We start from the raw sequence: 18038 nt of genomic DNA, 5'->3' as shown, positions 1-18038 counted from the left end.
TATCTCTGCTCAGCATCTCCCAGGTCATATACAGCACGGAGTGTCCTAGAATAAAGCTCCATCTACTCTGCCTGAGTATTGTGCCTCAGTTTCAGTATCACCTATATTGCACCAGTGACATTTCCCACACCAGCAGTCCTGTCGCCTTCCTGAGTAAGATTGACAATTTAGTGCCAATTGGTGCCAAATTAAGGGCAGTTTTATTCTCAAAATTCTCAACGAATATACATTCCATTGAGAAATACAAACTCCACGGAAAAGTGATCCATCCGTGGCTAACTATGGAAGTTAAGGATCGTATTAGATTAAAAGAAGAGGCTTATAATGTTGTGAGGAATAGTAGTAAGTCCGAGGATTGGGAGAGCTTTAGACACCAGCGAAGGATGACCAAAAAATTGATAAAAAGGGAGAAAATAGAATGAGAGTAAATTAGCAAGAAATATCAAAACAGATTGTAAGAGCTTCTACAAGCATGTAAAAAGGTATAGAGTAGCAAAAGTAAACATTGGTTCCTTAAAGGCGGAGACAGGAGAAATTATAATAGGGAATAAGGAAATGGCAGAGACTTTAAACAAATATTTTGTCTCTGTCTACACAGTAGAAAACACAAAAACTCTACCAAAAACAGTGGGGAGCCAAGGGGCTAGAGAGTGAGGAACTTAAAGTAATCAAGATCTGTGAAGAAAAAGTACTTGAGAAACTAATGGGACTAAAAGCTGACAAATCCCCTGGACCAGACAGCCAACATCCTAGGGTTCTAAAAGAGGTGGCTGCAGAGATAGTGGATGCATTGGTTGTGATCGTCTAAAATTCCCTAGATTCTAGAATTGTCCCAGCGGATTGGAAGGTAGCAAATGTAAGTCTGTTATTCAAGAAAGGAGGGAGAGAGAAAACAGTGAACTACAGGCCAGTTAGCCTGACATCAGTTGTCAGGAAAATGCTGGAATCCATTGTTGAGGAAGTGGTATCAGGACACTTAGAAAGTCATAATATGATTAGGCAGAGTCAACCTGGTTTTATGAAAGGGAAATCGTGTTTAACAAATTTATTAGTTTTTTGAAAATGTAACTTGCAGGGTAGATAAAGGGGAACTAGTAGATGTAGTATATTTGGATTTCCATAAAGCATTCGATAAGGTGCCACGTAAAAGGTTATTACACAAGATAAGGGCTCATGGGGTTGGGGGTAATACATTAGCATGGATAGAGGATTGGTTAATGTACAGAAAACAGAGAGTAGGGCTAAACGGATCTTTTTTAGGTTGGCAGGCTATAACTAGTGGGGTGCTGCAAGGATCAGTGTTGGGGCCTCAGCTATTTACAATCTATATTAGTGGCTTAGCTGAAGGGACCGAGTGTAATGTATCCAAGTTTGCTGATGATACAAAGCTAGGTGGAACAGTAAGCTGTGAGGAGAACACAAGATTCTGCAAAGGGATATAGATAGACTAAGTGAGTGGGCAGTAAGGTTACAGATGGAGTATAATGTAGGGAAATGTGAGGTTATTCACTTTGGTAGGAAGAATAGAAAAACAGAATATTTTTTAAATGGTGAGAAACTATAAAATGTTGGCGTTCAGAGAGATTTAAGTGTCCTCGTACAGAAAACAGAGAACGCTAGTACACAGGTACAGCAAGCAATTAGGAAGGCAAATGGCATGTTGGCCTTTATTGCAAGGGGCTTGGAGTATAAGAGTAAGGAAGTCTTGCTACAATTGTACAGGGCCTTGGTGAGACCACACCTGGAGTACTGTGCACAGTTTTGGTCTCCTTATCTAAGGAAGGATATACTTGCCTTGGAGGCGGTGCAACGAAGGTTCACTAGATTGATTCCTGGGAGGAGAGGGCTGTCCTATGAGGAGAGATTGTGTAGAATGGGCCGATACTCTCTGGAGTTTAGAAGAATGAGAGGTGATCTCACATAAACATACAAGATTCTGAAGGGGAATGACAGGGTAGACACTAAGAGGTTGTTTCCCCTGGCTGGAGTGTCTAGAACTAGGGGGCATAGTCTCAGGATAAGGGGTCGGCCATTTAAGACTGAGATGAGAAGGAATTTCTTCACTCAGAGGGTTGTGAATCTTCGGAATTCTCTGCCCCAGGGGGCTGTGAATGCTGAGTCTTGGAGTATATTCAAGGTTGAGATAGATTGATTTTTTTGAGGGGGAAATCGGGTTGATTTGCGCCTCTCGTTACGGGGCGCAAACGTCCTAGCACCCAGACGTGGCGCCACTAACTCGTTGCGCAAAATTCAGCGATCGCTCAGCCTGGCACTCCTCGAGTGCCGGGCTGTTTACACGACACCCCGCTCCCTGGTGGTTCGGCAGGGCCCCGGTCAATCAGGGGAGGAGGCCTGCAATGACGCGGTGCTAAGTACCGCCGCTCGTGGCGCTGTTGCACGTAGCACTGCGAAATTCACTGGTAGCGTCCCAAGAAGGAGGGGGAGTGCTTCCAGTAGTGCCCCGCCTCCTGCTTGGGGCGCTACTACTGAATTTACGGTGCGGGGCGCTAACTTTTTCGGGGTGCTAATTACGTTAGCGTCCCCAAAGGGGGGCGCCACCAAATTTTCCCCCCTTGGACTCCAGGGGAATCAAGGGATCTGGGAATCGGGCGGGAAAGTGGAGCCGAGGTCGAAGATCAGCCACGATCTCATTGCATGGCGGAGCAGGCTCGAGGGGCCGAATGGCCGACTCCTGCTCCTAATTCTTATGTTTTGATGCCCTAACCCATTTCAAGTAGAGCCATTACAGCTCCTTCCAGCTTCTAAGAAAAGGTAGTGAGTCCTTGCCTTCTTCAGCATTCCTTTTCTCCTCCACTCTCTGGGCTCCGAGTACCCAACCTTGGCCTCACTTAACCTCGACTTCCGGAGTTATCTCATCTTCGCTGTTACTTTCTTCACCCAGGTAAAGATATCAGAGCTATGAGGATTGTTTCCTCCGGGGAAGAAAAGGCTCAGGAGAGATATTATTCAAGCATCAAAGATTCTTAAAGGAGTTGATAAATTGAATCCCAATAATCTGAGATGGTCACAGACTCTAGAACTGGGGACATGGGCTGAAGCTTAAAAGAGGGAAGATGCAGAGAGAGATTAGACTCAACTACTTTGCACAGAGAGTAGTGAACGTGTGGAATGGTCTCTCCAGGGAGGTGATGGAGGCGGACAGTGTGGAATATTTTAAGAGAAAACTTGGTAGATATTTGAGGGAGTGGGCGATGGAGACTCTGGGACTGGATGGATGGATGGAGGAGTCTTTTCTGCTCCTGAACTTTCCCAGCTTCCTAATCCAGCCTTGGCCTGGACGAGGTCACTTTGTTTTAAAACAAGCCGAGTTTCAGAGCAACCTGGAAGACTTTACGACTGAACGCGAGCGAGGAATAGAATGTAATCCCAACAACTGATCGTTCAGTGCAGGCTGAGTTTTGTAAAAGCAGCATCTTATTCAATGCTGCAGGAAAATCCCCGACGCATTTACAGAAACACTGATTGAATTAGGAGGAGTGAGCCGTGCATCGACAGAAATCAACCGGTGCAGCCTAAAACACCCTCCCCTCCCCCACACCCCTTCCCCGTCCCACCCCCTCCCCCACCCCTCCTCACTCCCCCCCTCCTCACTCCCACTCCCTTTCCCCCTCCACTCCTCACTCCCCCCTCCTCACTCCCACTCCCCCCTCCCCCTCCTCACTCCCCCTCCTCACTCCCACTCCCCCTCCCCACACCCCTTCCCCGCCCCACCCACTCCCCCCTCCCCCTCCCCTCCTCACTCCCCCCATCTAACTCCCACTCCCCCCTCCCCCTCCCCCTCCTCACTCCCCCCTCCTCACTCCCACTCCCCACTCACCCTCCCCCACACCCCTTCCCCATCCCACCCACTCCCCCTCCCCTCCTCACTCCTCACTCCCCACTCACCCTCCCCCACCCCTTCCCCCTCCTCACTCCCCCTCCCCCTCCTCACTCCCCTCTCCTCACTCCCACTCCCCACTCACCCTCCCCCACACCCCTTCCCCGTCCCACCCACTCCCCCCTCCCCCTCCCCCACTCCCCCCTCCCCCTCCACTCCTCACTCTCCCCTCCTCACTCCCCACTCACCCTCCCCCACACCCCTTCCCCATCCCACCCACTCCCCCCTCCCCTTCCACTCCCCCCTCCTCACTCCCCCTCCCCACTCACCCTCCCCCACCCCTTCCCCCTCCTCACTCCCCCTCCCCCTCCTCACTCCCCTCTCCTCACTCCCCCTCCCCACTCACCCTCCCCCACCTCACCCACTCCCACCCTCTTCACCCCCCCATCTCCACTCCCCCTCCCCACACCCCTTCCCCGTCCCACCCACTCCCCCCTCCCCCTCCCCTCCCCTCCTCACTCCCACTCCACACTCACCCTCCCCCACCACTTCCCCCTCCTCACTCCCCCTCCCCCTCCTCACTCCCCTCTCCTCACTCCCCCTCCCCACCCCACCCACTCCCACCCTCTTCACCCCCCCATCTCCACTCCCCTTCCTCAAGCTCCTCTCCCCACCCCTCCTCACTCCCCCTTTCCTCACTCCCCCTCCCACTACCCCTCCCCTCCTCAATCCCCCTCCCCCACCTCCCCCTCCCCCTCCTCACTCCCCCGCCTCCTCCCCCTCCCCCACCCTCCCTGCTCTAGCCCGCACTCTTTCCCACATCCCCCCTCCATGCCCATTATCCCTAACTCCCCCCTCCCCCTCCATGGACCTGCTTGGTTATTGGCCCTTGATTTTGACCCTCCTTTCCAGTTACTATTTTGAACACAGCAAGTGTCTTCGCACAAAGAGCAGTGAGAATGCAGAACTGCACCGTCGCAGAGGGCCCTGATGTAAAGTCGATTGTGCTGTTTAAAAGAGAGAGACTGAATCTGAAGCAAGAGCTTTAATCGCAAATCAAGAAAAGGCTGTGAATTGCGACTGAGATGAAGGCACTGTATAAAATTGGCTCAAAGTCATTGTGGGAACGTTGGGGATGAGATGGAGGAGGCAAAGGTCATTAGCTCTTTCCACAGCCTGATCCAGATTTTCCTCTAATTACTACCCGTGTCCAAACTCACACCGTCCGGTTCGCTCATCACCTCCCCTGTGCTCATTGGCTCCCAGTCCAGCAACGCCTCGATTTTAAAATTCCCATCCTACTTTTCAAATCCCTCCGTGGCCTCACCCCTCCCTATCTCTGTAACCTCCTCCAGCCCTACAACCATCTAGGCATCCATGAGGCGCTGTGGGCCATCAGCAGCAGCAGAATTGTATTCCACCACAATCTGTAACCTCATGGCCCAGCATATCCCTTCCATTACCACCAAGCCAGGGGACCAACCCTGCTTCAACAACGAGTGTAGAAGACCATGCCAGGAGCAGCACCAGGCGTACCTAAAAATGAGGTGCCAACCTGGGGAAGCTGCTACACAGGACTACATGCATGCTAAAAAGCGGAAGCAGCATGCTATAGACAGGGCTAAGCGATCTCACAATCTACGGATCAGATCAAAGCTCTGCAGTCCTGCCACATCCAGTCGTGAATGGTGGTGGACCATTAAACAACTAACGGGAGGAGGAAGCTCCATGAATATCCCCATCCTCAATGATGGTGGAGCCCAGCACGTGAGTGCAAAAGACAAGGCTGAAGTGCTGAGTGGATGATCCATATTGGCCTCCTCCTGAGGTCCCCACCATCACAGAAGCCAGTCTTTAGCCAATTCGATTCACTCCATGTGATATCAAGAAACGGCTGAGCGCACTGGATACAGCAAAGGCTATGGGCCCCGACAATATCCCGGCTATCGTGCTGAAGACTTGTGCTCCAGAACTAGCCGCGCCTCTAGCCAAGCTGTTCCAGTACAGCTACAACATTGGCATCTATCCGACAATGTGGAAAACTGCCCAGGTATGTCCTGTCCACAAAAAGCAGGACAAATCCAACCCGGCCAATTACCGCCCCATCAGTCTACTCTCAATCATCAGCAAAGTGATGGAAGGTGTCATCAACAGTGCTATCAAGCGGCACTTACTCACCAATAGCCTGCTCACTGATGCCCAGTTTGGGTTCCGCCAAGCCCACTCGGCTCCCGACCTCATTACAGCCTTGGTCCAAACATGGACAAAGGAGCTGAATTCCAGAGGTGAGGTGAGAGTGACTGCCCTTGACATCAAGGCAGCATTTGACCGAGTGTGGCATCAAGGAGCCCTGGTAAAACTGAAGTCAATGGGAATCGGGGGGGAAAACTCTCCACTGGCTGGAGTCATACCTAGCACAAAGGAAGATGGTTGTGGTGATTGAAGGTCAATCATCACAGCCCCAGGACATCGCTGCAGGAGTTCCTCAGGACAGTGTCCTAGGCCCAACCATCTTCAGCCGCTTCATCAATGACCTTCCCTCCAACATAAGGTCAGAAATGGGGATGTTCGCTGATGACGGCACAGTGTTCAGCGCCATTCACAACTCCACAGATAATAAAGCAGTCCATGCCCGCATGCAACAAGACCTGGACGACGTTCAGGCTTGGGCTGGTAAGTGGCAGGTAACATTCGCGCCACAGAAGTGCCAGGCAATGACTATCTCCAACAAGCGAGAGTCTAACCACCTCCCCTTGACATTCAATGGCATTATCATCGCCGAACCCCCCACTATCAACATCCTGGGGGGGGTCACCATTAACCAGAAGCTTAACTGGACCAGCCACATAAATATTGTGGCAACAAGAGCAGGTCAGAGGCTGGGTATTCTACATAGAAACATAGAAGATAGGAGCAGGAGTAGGCCATTCGGCCCCTCGAGCCTGCTCCGCCATTGAATGAGATCATGGCTGATCATCCAAACTCAGTACCCTGTCCCTGCCTTCTCCCCATATCCCTTGATCCCTTTAGCCTTAAGAAATATATCTAACCCCTTCTTGAATATATTTAATGAATTGGCCTCAACTGCCTTCTGTGGTAGAGAATTCCATAGGTTCACCACTCTCTGGGTGAAGAAATTCCTTCTCATCTCTGTCCTAAATGGCTTACCCCTTATCCTTAGACTGTGACCCCTGGTTCTTGCCTCCCCCGCCATCGGGAACATCCTTCCTGCATCTAGTCTGTCTAGTCCTGTTAGAATTTCATAAGTTTCAATGAGATCCCCTCTCATTCTTCTAAACTCCAGCGAGTATAAGCCCAATCGACCCAATCTCTCCTCATATGTCATTCCTGCCATCCCAGGTATCAGTCTGGTGAATCTTCGCTGCACTCCCTCCATGGCAAGAACATCCTTCCTCAGATAAGGCGAACAAAACTGCACACAATACTCAAGGTGTCGTCTCACCAAGGCCCTGTACAACTGCAGCAACACATCCTTGTTCCTGTACTCGAACCCTCTCGCTATGAAGGCCAACATACCATTTGCCTTCTTAACCGCCTGCTGCACCTGCATGCTTACCTTCAGCGACTGGTGCACAAGGACACTCAGGTTTCATTGCACTTCCCCTTCTCCCAATCTATTGCCATTCAGATAATAATCTGCCTTCCTGTTTTTGCCACCAAAGTGGATAACCTTGCATTTATCCACATTATACTGCATCTGCCATGCATCTGCCCAATCACCCAACCTGTCCAAATCATACTGGAGTTTCTCGGCATCCTCCTCACAGCACACACGCCCACCAAGCTTTGTGTCGTCTGCTAACTTGGAGATATTACAGCTAGTTCCCTCGTCTAGATCATTAATATATATTGTGAATAGCTGGGGTCCTTGGACCGATCCCTGCGGTACCCCACTAGTCACTGCCTGCCACTCGGAAAAAGACCCATTTATTCCAACTCTTTGCTTCCTGTCTGCCAACCAGTTCTCTATCCAAGTCAGTATTCTGCAGCAAGTGTCTCACCTCCTGACTCCCCAAAGCCTTTCCACCATCTACAAGGCACAAGTCGGGAGTGTGATGGAATACTCTCCACTTGCCTGGATGAGTGCAGCTCCAACAACACTCAAGAAGCTCGACACCATCCAGGACAAAGCAGCCCGCTTGATTGGCACCCCATCCACCACCTTAAATATTCACTTCCCCCACCACCGGCGCACCGTGGCTGCAGTGTGTACCATCTACAAGATGCACTGCAGCAACTCGCCAAGGCTTCTTCAGCAGCACCTTCCAAACCCGCGACCTCTACCACCTAGAAGGACAAGTGCAGCAGGCCCTTGGGAGCACCACCACCTCCAAGTTCCCCTCCTTGAAGTCACACACCACGCTGACTTAGAATTATATCGGCCGTTCCTTCATCGTCGCTGGGTCAAAATCCTGGAACTCCCTCCCTAACAGCACTGTGGGAGTACCTTCACCACACGGACTGCAGCGGTTCAAGAAGGAGGCTCACCACCACCTTCTCATGGCCAACTAGGGATGAGCAATAAATGCTGGCCTTGCCAGCGAAACCCAGATCCCATAAACGAATTAAAAAAAAAAAATCTCTACGCTTCTCCAATTCTGGCCTCTTGAGCATCTCCGATATCCATCGCTCCACCATTGGCCGCCGTGCCTTCAGCTGCCTGGGCCCTAAGCTCTGGAATACCCTCCCTAAACCTCTCTACCACTCTTTCCTCCTTTAAGACGCTCCTTAAAACCTAACTCTTTCCTAATATCTTCTTATGTGGCTCGGTGTTAAATTTCTGTGAAACACCTTGGGACGTTGTACTGAATTAAAGGTGCTATATAAATACAAGTTGTTGTTATTTTTGGGCGGTTGCTGGGCAGGTTTGGCAGCCAATCTGTGGCTCTGGTGTCACGTCTGGGATCTTTCAATGCAAATGTCTGGATTCACACTTGATGAATCAGTATTTGTGCCCATAGAACAGTACCCCACAGTTTGATGGGACGGTGTAGAGGGAGCTTTACTCTGTATCTAACCCGTGCTGTACCTGCCCTGGGAGTGTTTGATGGGGACAGTGTAGAGGGAGCTTTACTCTGTATCTAACCCGTGCTGTACCTGCCCCGGGAGTGTTTGATGGGACAGTGTAGAGGGAGCTTTACTCTGTATCTAACCCGTGCTGTACCTGCCCTGGGAGTGTTTGATGGGACAGTGTAGAGGGAGCTTTACTCTGTAACTAACCTGTGCTGTACCTGCCCTGGGCGTGTTTGATGGGGACAGTGTAGAGGGAGCTTTACTCTGTATCTAACCCGTGCTGTACCTGCCCTGGGAGTGTTTGATGGGACAGTGTAGAGGGAGCTTTACTCTGTATCTAACCCGTGCTGTACCTGCCCTGGGAGTGTTTGATGGGACAGTGTAGAGGGAGCTTTACTCTGTATCTAACCTGTGCTGTACTTGCCCTGGGCGTGTTTGATGGGGACAGTGTAGAGGGAGCTTTACTCTGTATCTAACCCGTGCTGTACCTGCCCTGGGAATGTTTGATGGGACAGTGTAGAGGGAGCTTTACTCTGTATCTAACCCGTGCGGTACCTGCCCTGGGAGTGTTTGATGGGACAGTGTAGAGGGAGCTTTACTCTGTATCTAACCCGTGCTGTACCTGCCCTGGGAGTGTTTGATGGGACAGTGTAGAGGGAGCTTTACTCTGTATCTAACATGTGCTGTACCTGCCCTGGGCGTGTTTGATGGGGACAGTGTAGAGGGAGCTTTACTCTGTATCTAACCCGTGCTGTACCTGCCCTGGGAATGTTTGATGGGACAGTGTAGAGGGAGCTTTACTCTGTATCTAACCCGTGCTGTACCTGCCCTGGGAGTGTTTGATGGGACAGTGTAGAGGGAGCTTTACTCTGTATCTAACCCGTGCTGTACCTGTCCTGGGAGTGTTTGATGGGACAGTGTAGAGGGAGCTTTACTCTTTATCTAACCCGTGCTGTACCTGCCCTGGGAGTGTTTGATGGGACAGTGTAGAGGGAACTTTACTCTGTATCTAACCCGTGCTGTACCTGCCCTGGGAGTGTTTCATGGGACAGTGTAGAGGGAGCTTTACTCTGTATCTAACCCGTGTTGTACCTGCCCTGGGAGTGTTTGATGGGGCAGTGTAGAGGGAGCTTTACTCTGTATCTAACCCATGCTGTACCTGTCCTGGGAGTGTTTGATGGGACAGTGTAGAGGGAGCTTTACTCAATATCGACCCCGTGCTGTACCTGCCCTGGGAGTGTTTGATGGGACAGTGTAGAGGGAGCTTTACTCTGTATCTAACCCGTGCTGTACCTGCCCTGGGAGTGTTTGATGCGTCAGTGTAGAGGGAGCTTTACTCTGTATCGAACCTGTGCTGTACCTGCCCTGGGAGTGTTTGATGGGACAGTGTAGAGGGACCTTTACTCTGTGTCTAACTCGTGCTGTACCTGCCCTGGGAGTGTTTGATGGGACAGTGTAGAGCGAGCTTTACTCTGTATCGAACCTGTGCTGTACCTGCCCTGGGAGTGTTTGATGGGACAATCAATGCCTGAAATATATAATTGGCTCACTGTTGCGTTCTAAAATTCCTTTAAAGAGAAATGAAAGTGAACCATCCCATTTATTTTGCTGGATCTGGGCTGTGATCCCAGTGTTTCTGTTTGTTGATTAGTGAGATGCAGCAGATGCCTGGAGCAAGGAAGCACCCACCCGCCTGCACGCTAATTGCTTTTGTCATTTACAAACGCGTTGCATTTATTAAAACCAATCTATTTATCACAATGGTCCGTCGAATGATTGGATGCGGCTGCAAACCTAACAATTCCATCTGATAGTCCTTGAGTAATTCTCCAGGAGTGGCTGAAGGTTGTCCACAGTAACGGTCCAGATCCAGCGGCTAAAACCAGCGAGGGGTCCGCTCGCACCCGACAGGGCGGTGGAAGCAGATTCAATCGCAGCCTTCAACTGGACTTGGACAAATACTTGAATGAGAAAAAGTTGCAGGGATATGGGGAAAGGGCGGGACTAACGAGAGAGCCGGCGCGGCTAGCAGTAAAAAAGTGAAAACTCACCCGCGATCCTTTTCACCAGGATATGATTCTTCCGGTGTCAGCCAGGGCTCAGTACTCTCGGCTGGGAGTCAGAAGGTCGTGGGTTCACAGTCCCATTACAGAGACTTGAGCACATAATCCAGTCTGATATTCCAGTGCAGTGGTGAGGGAGTGCTGCACTGTCGGAAGGGCAGTACTGAGGGAGTGCTGCACTGTCGGAAGGGCAGTACTGAGGGAGTGCTGCACTGTCGGAGGGGCAGTACTGAGGGAACGCCGCACTCTCGAAGGGGCAGTACTGAGGGAGCGCCACACTGTCGGAGGGGCAGTACTGAGGGAACGCCGCACTGTGGGAGGGGCAGTACTGAGAGAGCGCCGCACTGTCGGAGGGTCAGTACTGAGGGAGCGCTGCATTGTCGGAGGAACAGTACTGAGGGAGTGCCGCACTGTCGGAGGGGCAGTACTGAGGGAGCGCCGCACTGTCGGAGGGGCAGTGCTGAGGCAGCGCTGCACTGTCTGAGGGGCAGTACTGAGGGAGTGCCGCGCTGTCGGAGTGTCAGTACTGAGGGAGTGCTGCACTGTCGGAGGGCCAGTACTGAGGGAGTGCTGCACTGTCGGAGGGGCAGTACTGAGGGAGCGCCGCACTGTCGGAGGGTCAGTGCTGAGCGAGCGCCATACTGTCGGAGCGGCAGTACTGATGGAGTGCTGCACTGTTGGAGGGGCAGTACTGAGGGAGTGCCACACTGTCGGAGGGACAGTGCTGAGGGAGTGCTGCACTGTCAGAGGGGCAGTACTGAGGAAGCGCCGCACTGTCGGAGGGTCAGTACTGAGGGAGTGCCGCACTGTCAGAGGGGCAGTACTGAGGGAGTGCTGCACTGTCGGAGGGGCAGTACTGAGGGAGTGCTGCACTTTCGGAGGGGCAGTACTGAGGGAGCGCTGCACTGTCGGAGGGCCAGTACTGAGGGAGCACTGCACTGTCGGAGGGGGCAATACTGAGGGAGCGCTGCACTGTCGGAGGGGCTGTCTTTCAGTTGAGACTTTAAACCGAGGCCCCATCAACCAACATCACTAGAACAGATTATCTGGTCATCATCACATTGCTGTTTACGGGAGCTTGCTGTGCGCAAATTGGCTGCTGTGTTTCCTACATTACAACACTTCCAAAGTACTTAATTGGCTGTAAAGCGCTTTGGGACGTCCCGAGATGGGGTAAGGTGCTATAGAAATGCAAGTCATTTTTTCTTTTTGGTGTCCCCGATACCTCCATCAAACTATTCATCACTCGTGCACCTTAACACCAAGTTTGTCAGGCTATTTTCCCATGAAGAGCATCACAGTCTGGTGCTGTCTTTACTTGGTGTTCGTACTCATTCCTGGAAATCTTCCCAACCTGTTTGCGCTTCAGCAATGAACCAGATTGCTGGGAATGAATTAGGAGCTTCTCAGCAATCTAAATAAAGCCTTAGAGCAAAAAATGGAGACAGAGAGTGTAACTGACAGTGACAGAGAGGGAGGGGGGTGAGAGAAGAGAGAGACAGAGAGAGAGAGAGGGAGAGAGAAGAGAGAGAACCAATTGCACTCTATGGCAGCGAGGTGTGGGGACCGCTAACACAACAAGAATTTGCAAAATGGGACAAACACCCAATTGAGATCCTACATGCAGAATTCTGTAAAAGTATCCTCCGGACTCAAAGGAAAACCGTAAACAATGCATGCAGGGCAGAACTAGGCCAATATCCATTAATAATCACTATCCAAAAAAGAGCCACCAAATTTTGGAAACACCTAGAAATGAGCAACCCCCAATGCTATCATTACGAAGCCCTGAAATGCCAAGAGAGGTCCATAAAGAAGAATACCCTCAGTCAACTAGCCTTGGGACTCAGTGAAGTAACTACTAACACTACTAACAATAGCCAGCCCCAGGACACTGACAGCGTAACACAAAGAATTCGACCCAACACAATCGTCAATGAGCAAAAGGAAAAATATCTGTCATATTGGGCAGAAACAACAAAAACCCAAAGCAAACTCAATTGCTACTTGGCCCTAAACAGACAATACAACATGGCTGATTACCTGACCATGGTAAAGGATAGCAAACTGAGAAAAACCTTGACAATGTACAGACTTAGTGAACATAGCCTGGCGATCAAAAAAGGTAGACACAGGCAGACCCGGCTACCAAGAGAGGACAGGATATGCTCTCACTGCAGTCAGGGAGTGGTGGAGACAGAGATGCACTTCCTCACAGCTTGTAGAAAATATCAGGGCATAAGGAAGAATTTCTACCCAAAATTCACAAAAATATGCCTGGAATTCAGAAATTTGAATGACCACCAAAAACTCCCATACCTACTAGGGGAAGAGAGAAATTGTGTAACCTTAGCGGCACACTATGTTACAGCTTGCCATAAACAGAGGGACAACCACTAAATATAAGAAAAGAGTATATACAAATTATATGAATGTATATTTATGCACTCAGGGATATATCTGTTTATACACTGTATGGATAGATCTGTATTTTTGTGTACAACCATGAATGTTTTTCGATGCTTTGGCAACATAAGATGTACCTTGTCATGCCAATAAAGCGATTTGAATTGAATTGAATTGAGAGACAGGGAGAGAGAGAGAGAAAGAGAGAGGGGGGAGAGAGGGAGTGAGAAGAGAGACAGAGAGAGAGGGAGAGACAGAGAGAGAGGGAGAGAGAGACAGAGAGAGGAGAAAGAAAGAGAGAGAGAGAGACAGAGAGAATCTACATTACATCAAAGACAGATTCAGAGATCGAAAGAATCTGATAGATGCAGAGACAGAGACAAATAGCTCACGGATAGATTGACATGTAGAGAGAAATAGAAAGATGGAGAGATATACAGAACAAGAGATAGACACAGATAAAGAGATGGACAGATTGCTAACATTGATTGAGATGGGGCAAGTCAGACAGTAACTGATAGGAATTTACAACTGATGGTTAGACTGACCATCAGAAATGGCTGCTTGTGGATACTGAGACACAGATCGCAGAGACTGCCCTCCCACTGGCCAATGGGTGTCTGTGGTAGAGGAGAACCTTGTTCACTGCATGCGGGACTGCAGGAACCTTGCTGACTGCATGTGGGACTGCGGGAACCTTGCTGACTGCATGTGGGACTGCGGGAACCTTGTTCACTGCATGCGGGACTGCAGGAACCTTGTTCACTGCATGCGGGACTGCAGGAACCTTGCTGACTGCATGTGGGACTGCGGGAACCTTGCTGACTGCATGTGGGACTGCGGGAACCTTGTTCACTGCATGCGGGACTGCGGGAACCTTGCCGACTGCATGTGGGACTGACAATCAGAAATGGCTGCTTGTGGATACTGATACACAGATCGCAGAGACTGCCCTCCCACTGGGCAATGGGTGTCTGTGGTAGAGGAGAACCTTGTTCACTGCATGCGGGACTGCAGGAACCTTGCTGACTGCATGCGGGACTGCAGGAACATTGCTGACTGCATGTGGGACTGCGGGAACCTTGCTGACTGCATGAGGGACTGCGGGAACCTTGCTGACTGCATGTGGGACTGCGGGAACCTTGCTGACTGCATGCGGGACTGCGGGAACCTTGCTGACTGCATGAGGGACTGTGGGAACCTTGCTGACTGCATGCGGGACTGCGGGAACCTTGTTCACTGCATGCGGGACTGTGGGAACCTTGCTGACTGCATGAGGGTCTGCGGGAACCTTGTTCACTGCATGCGGGACTGTGGGAACCTTGCTGACTGCATGCAGGACTGCGGGAACCTTGCCGACTGCATGCGGGACTGACAATCAGAAATGGCTGCTTGTGGATACTGATACACAGATCGCAGAGACTGCCCTCCCACTGGGCAATGGGTGTCTGTGGTAGAGGAGAACCTTGTTCACTGCATGCGGGACTGCAGGAACATTGCTGACTGCATGTGGGACTGCGGGAACCTTGCTGACTGCATGCGGGACTGCGGGAACCTTGCTGACTGCATGCGGGACTGCGGGAACCTTGCTGACTGCATGAGGGACTGCGGGAACCTTGCTGACTGCATGAGGGTCTGCGGGGACCTTGTTCACTGCATCCGGGACTGTGGGAACCTTGCTGACTGCATGAGGGACTGCGGGAACCTTGTTCACTGCATGCGGGACTGCGGGAACCTTGTTCACTGCATGCGGGACTGCGGGAACCTTGTTCACTGCATGCGGGACTGCGGGAACCTTGCCGACTGCATGCGGGACTGCGGGAACATTGCTGACTGCATGCGGGACTGTGGGAACCTTGTTCACTGCATGCGGGACTGCAGGAACCTTGCTGACTCCATGCGGGACTGCGGGAACCTTGTTCACTGCATGCGGGACTGTGGGAACCTTGTTCACTGCATGCGGGACTGCGGGAACCTTGCTGACTGCATGAGGGACTGCAGGAACCTTGCTGACTGCATGTGGGACTGCGGGAATCTTGTTCACTGCATGCGGGACTGCGGGAACCTTGCTGACTGCATGTGGGACTGTAGGAACCTTGCTGACTGCATGTGGGACTGTGGGAACCATGTTCACTGCATGTGGGACTGTGGGAACCATGTTCACTGCATGTGGGACTGTGGGAACCTTGCTGACTGCATGTGGGACTGTAGGAACCTTGCTGACTGCATGTGGGACTGTGGGAACCATGTTCACTGCATGTGGGACTGTGGGAACCTTGCTGACTGCATGTGGGACTGCGGGATCCTTGTTCACTGCATGCGGGACTGTGGGAACCTTGCTGACTGCATGTGGGACTGTAGGAACCTTGCTGACTGCATGTGGGACTGTGGGAACCTTGTTCACTGCATGTGGGACTGTGGGAACCTTGCTGACTGCATGTGGGACTGTAGGAACCTTGCTGACTGCATGTGGGACTGTGGGAACCATGTTCACTGCATGTGGGACTGTGGGAACCTTGCTGACTGCATGTGGGACTGCAGGAACCTTGCTGACTGCATGTGGGACTGCGGGAACCTTGTTCGCTGCATATGGGACTGCGGGAACCCTGTTCGCTGCATGTGGGACTGCGGGAACCTTGCTGACTGCATGTGGGACTGTGGGAACCTTGCTGACTGCATGTGGGACTGCGGGAACCCTGTTCGCTGCATGTGGGACTGCGGGAACCTTGCTGACTGCATGCGGGACTGCGGGAACTTGCCAGGCAGCAGGGTTTGGACAGAGGAAGGAGACAGCTTCGGTTAACCACAGCCTGATAATGGACCGTGAACCGGGTGGAACTGAACAGCCAGCAGGCAGCCAATCTCACCCTCAACTAATGTTAACCCTTAAAAAGCACACTTCTTGCCTTTCCAGGTCTCCCCTCTGTGCAGGGAGCCGTGTCTTTTTCTGGGGCACAGGCTCCATCAGTCATGGTCCAGTACCTGGGCCAAGGGATCATCCCTCGGGATCGCAGTCAGTGAGTGCTGGCAGGGTCTGTAACAGTTGAGTGTCAACCTGGGCCCGCGCTCCATTGATGACCACACCCGTCCTTCCCAGCCGGCCTCACTGGGTAGCAGTCAGGGAACCAGGGCTGATTTCTAGCCCAGGAAGCAGAGGCTGATGTTGAACGACAGAAAAAAAATGTAATTACCCTGTCCCAGATCTGCAAACTCAGCACGGACCAGGCCTTTCTGCCGCACAAGGTTTAGTCATCATAGAGTCATAACGGCACAGAAGGAGGCCATTCGGCCCATCGTGACCGTGCCGGCTCTCTGTAGAGCAATCCAGTCAGCCCCATTCCCCCGCTCTATCCCCGTAGCCCTGCAAGTTTATTTCCCTCAAGTGCCTATCCAGTCTCCCCTTGAAAACATTGAGGCCTAGAAATTCAGTAAGGCGCTGCCAGCTTTGCGGCCAGTTACCGCCCAAAGAGGGCTTCTGCGCCAATAGAGGAGTTTGCGCTGATATTCAGCACAGCGGTAATGGCGGCGGTAGCCGTTAGCGCTGTGCCGGCACCGATGACGTCATCGGTGTGCGCAGTGCCCCGGTTCCGCCCCGATACCGGCCCGACCCCCATATTTAGTTGCGGCCGCCTCTTCCGCAGTGGCCGCAAACAGCGATCAGAAAACGGGGCCGTACTGTAGCCTTAGTGGGGCGCTTTAAGGTGGAGGTGCGGCCGGCCGCTTTTTCGGCGGCCGCCTGCCCGCACCTCCTTCCCCGGCCTCCTCCACCCACCCACCCCCCCCCGCGGCATTGCCGGCTGCTTTCCGCGAACCCGGCACTTCTCCGTGGTGCCGGGCTCATTTGCCGGCACGATCCAGCGGCGATCTCCCCGTTGCAGGCACCTCAGTACCGCTCCGCAGCGGGTGGCGCAGCGGCGCCTAGAGCGCTGAAATTCAGTTTCAGCGCCCCAAGCGGGGGCGGGCACACCCTGGAATAGCGCCCGGTTCCGACTTGGGGCGCAAAAACTGAATATCTGACAGGCGCAACTGGCTCCGCGCTCAGCGCTAACTTTTGGGCGCACGCCAGCTGGCGGGCCCAAAGTGAATTTCTAGGCCTGAGTGTCTCCGCTTCCACCACTTCCGTCGGCAGCGAGTTCCAGGTCCTCACCACTCGCTGCGTAAAAAAGTTTTTTTCTTCATGTCCCCCCTGTATCTCTTGCCCAAAACCTTAAATCTGCGTCCCCTAGTCCTTGTACCATCAACTAGTGGGAACAGCCTTTCCCCGTCTAGCCTATCCAAACCCGTCCTAATCTTACACACCTCTATCAAGTCACCCCTCAACCTCCTTTGCTCTAATGAAAACAAATCCAGCTTTTCCAACCTGTCCTTGTAGCTAAGATCCCCCATCCCCGGAACCATTCTGGTAAATCTCCTCTGCACCCTCTCAAGGGACTTCACATCCTTTAGTTAGTGAAAAGATCCTCCCAATCACCCCGAGTGTGTGCGAGAGTTAATCAGATTACACCCTGATCAACAGAATTCCACAGGCTGTGCTTGAGGTAATGTGTTCGAATCCCTGAATGATTTGATCACTTAAAACAAGACAAATGAACTGAACAGCAATGGGCTTGAAGAGATTCTATCAGATTTTAATTCAGTTTCTTAACAATAAATCAATTATTAATTTGTTGCCTGCTCTATTAATCAAAGTGAAACTA

Source organism: Somniosus microcephalus, chromosome 32, assembly GCF_052327205.1.
Source record: "Somniosus microcephalus isolate GS21.2 chromosome 32, FLI_Smic_1.0, whole genome shotgun sequence".
Classification (NCBI taxonomy): Eukaryota; Metazoa; Chordata; class Chondrichthyes; order Squaliformes; family Somniosidae; genus Somniosus; species Somniosus microcephalus.
Note: the sequence above shows the minus strand (reverse complement) of the source record.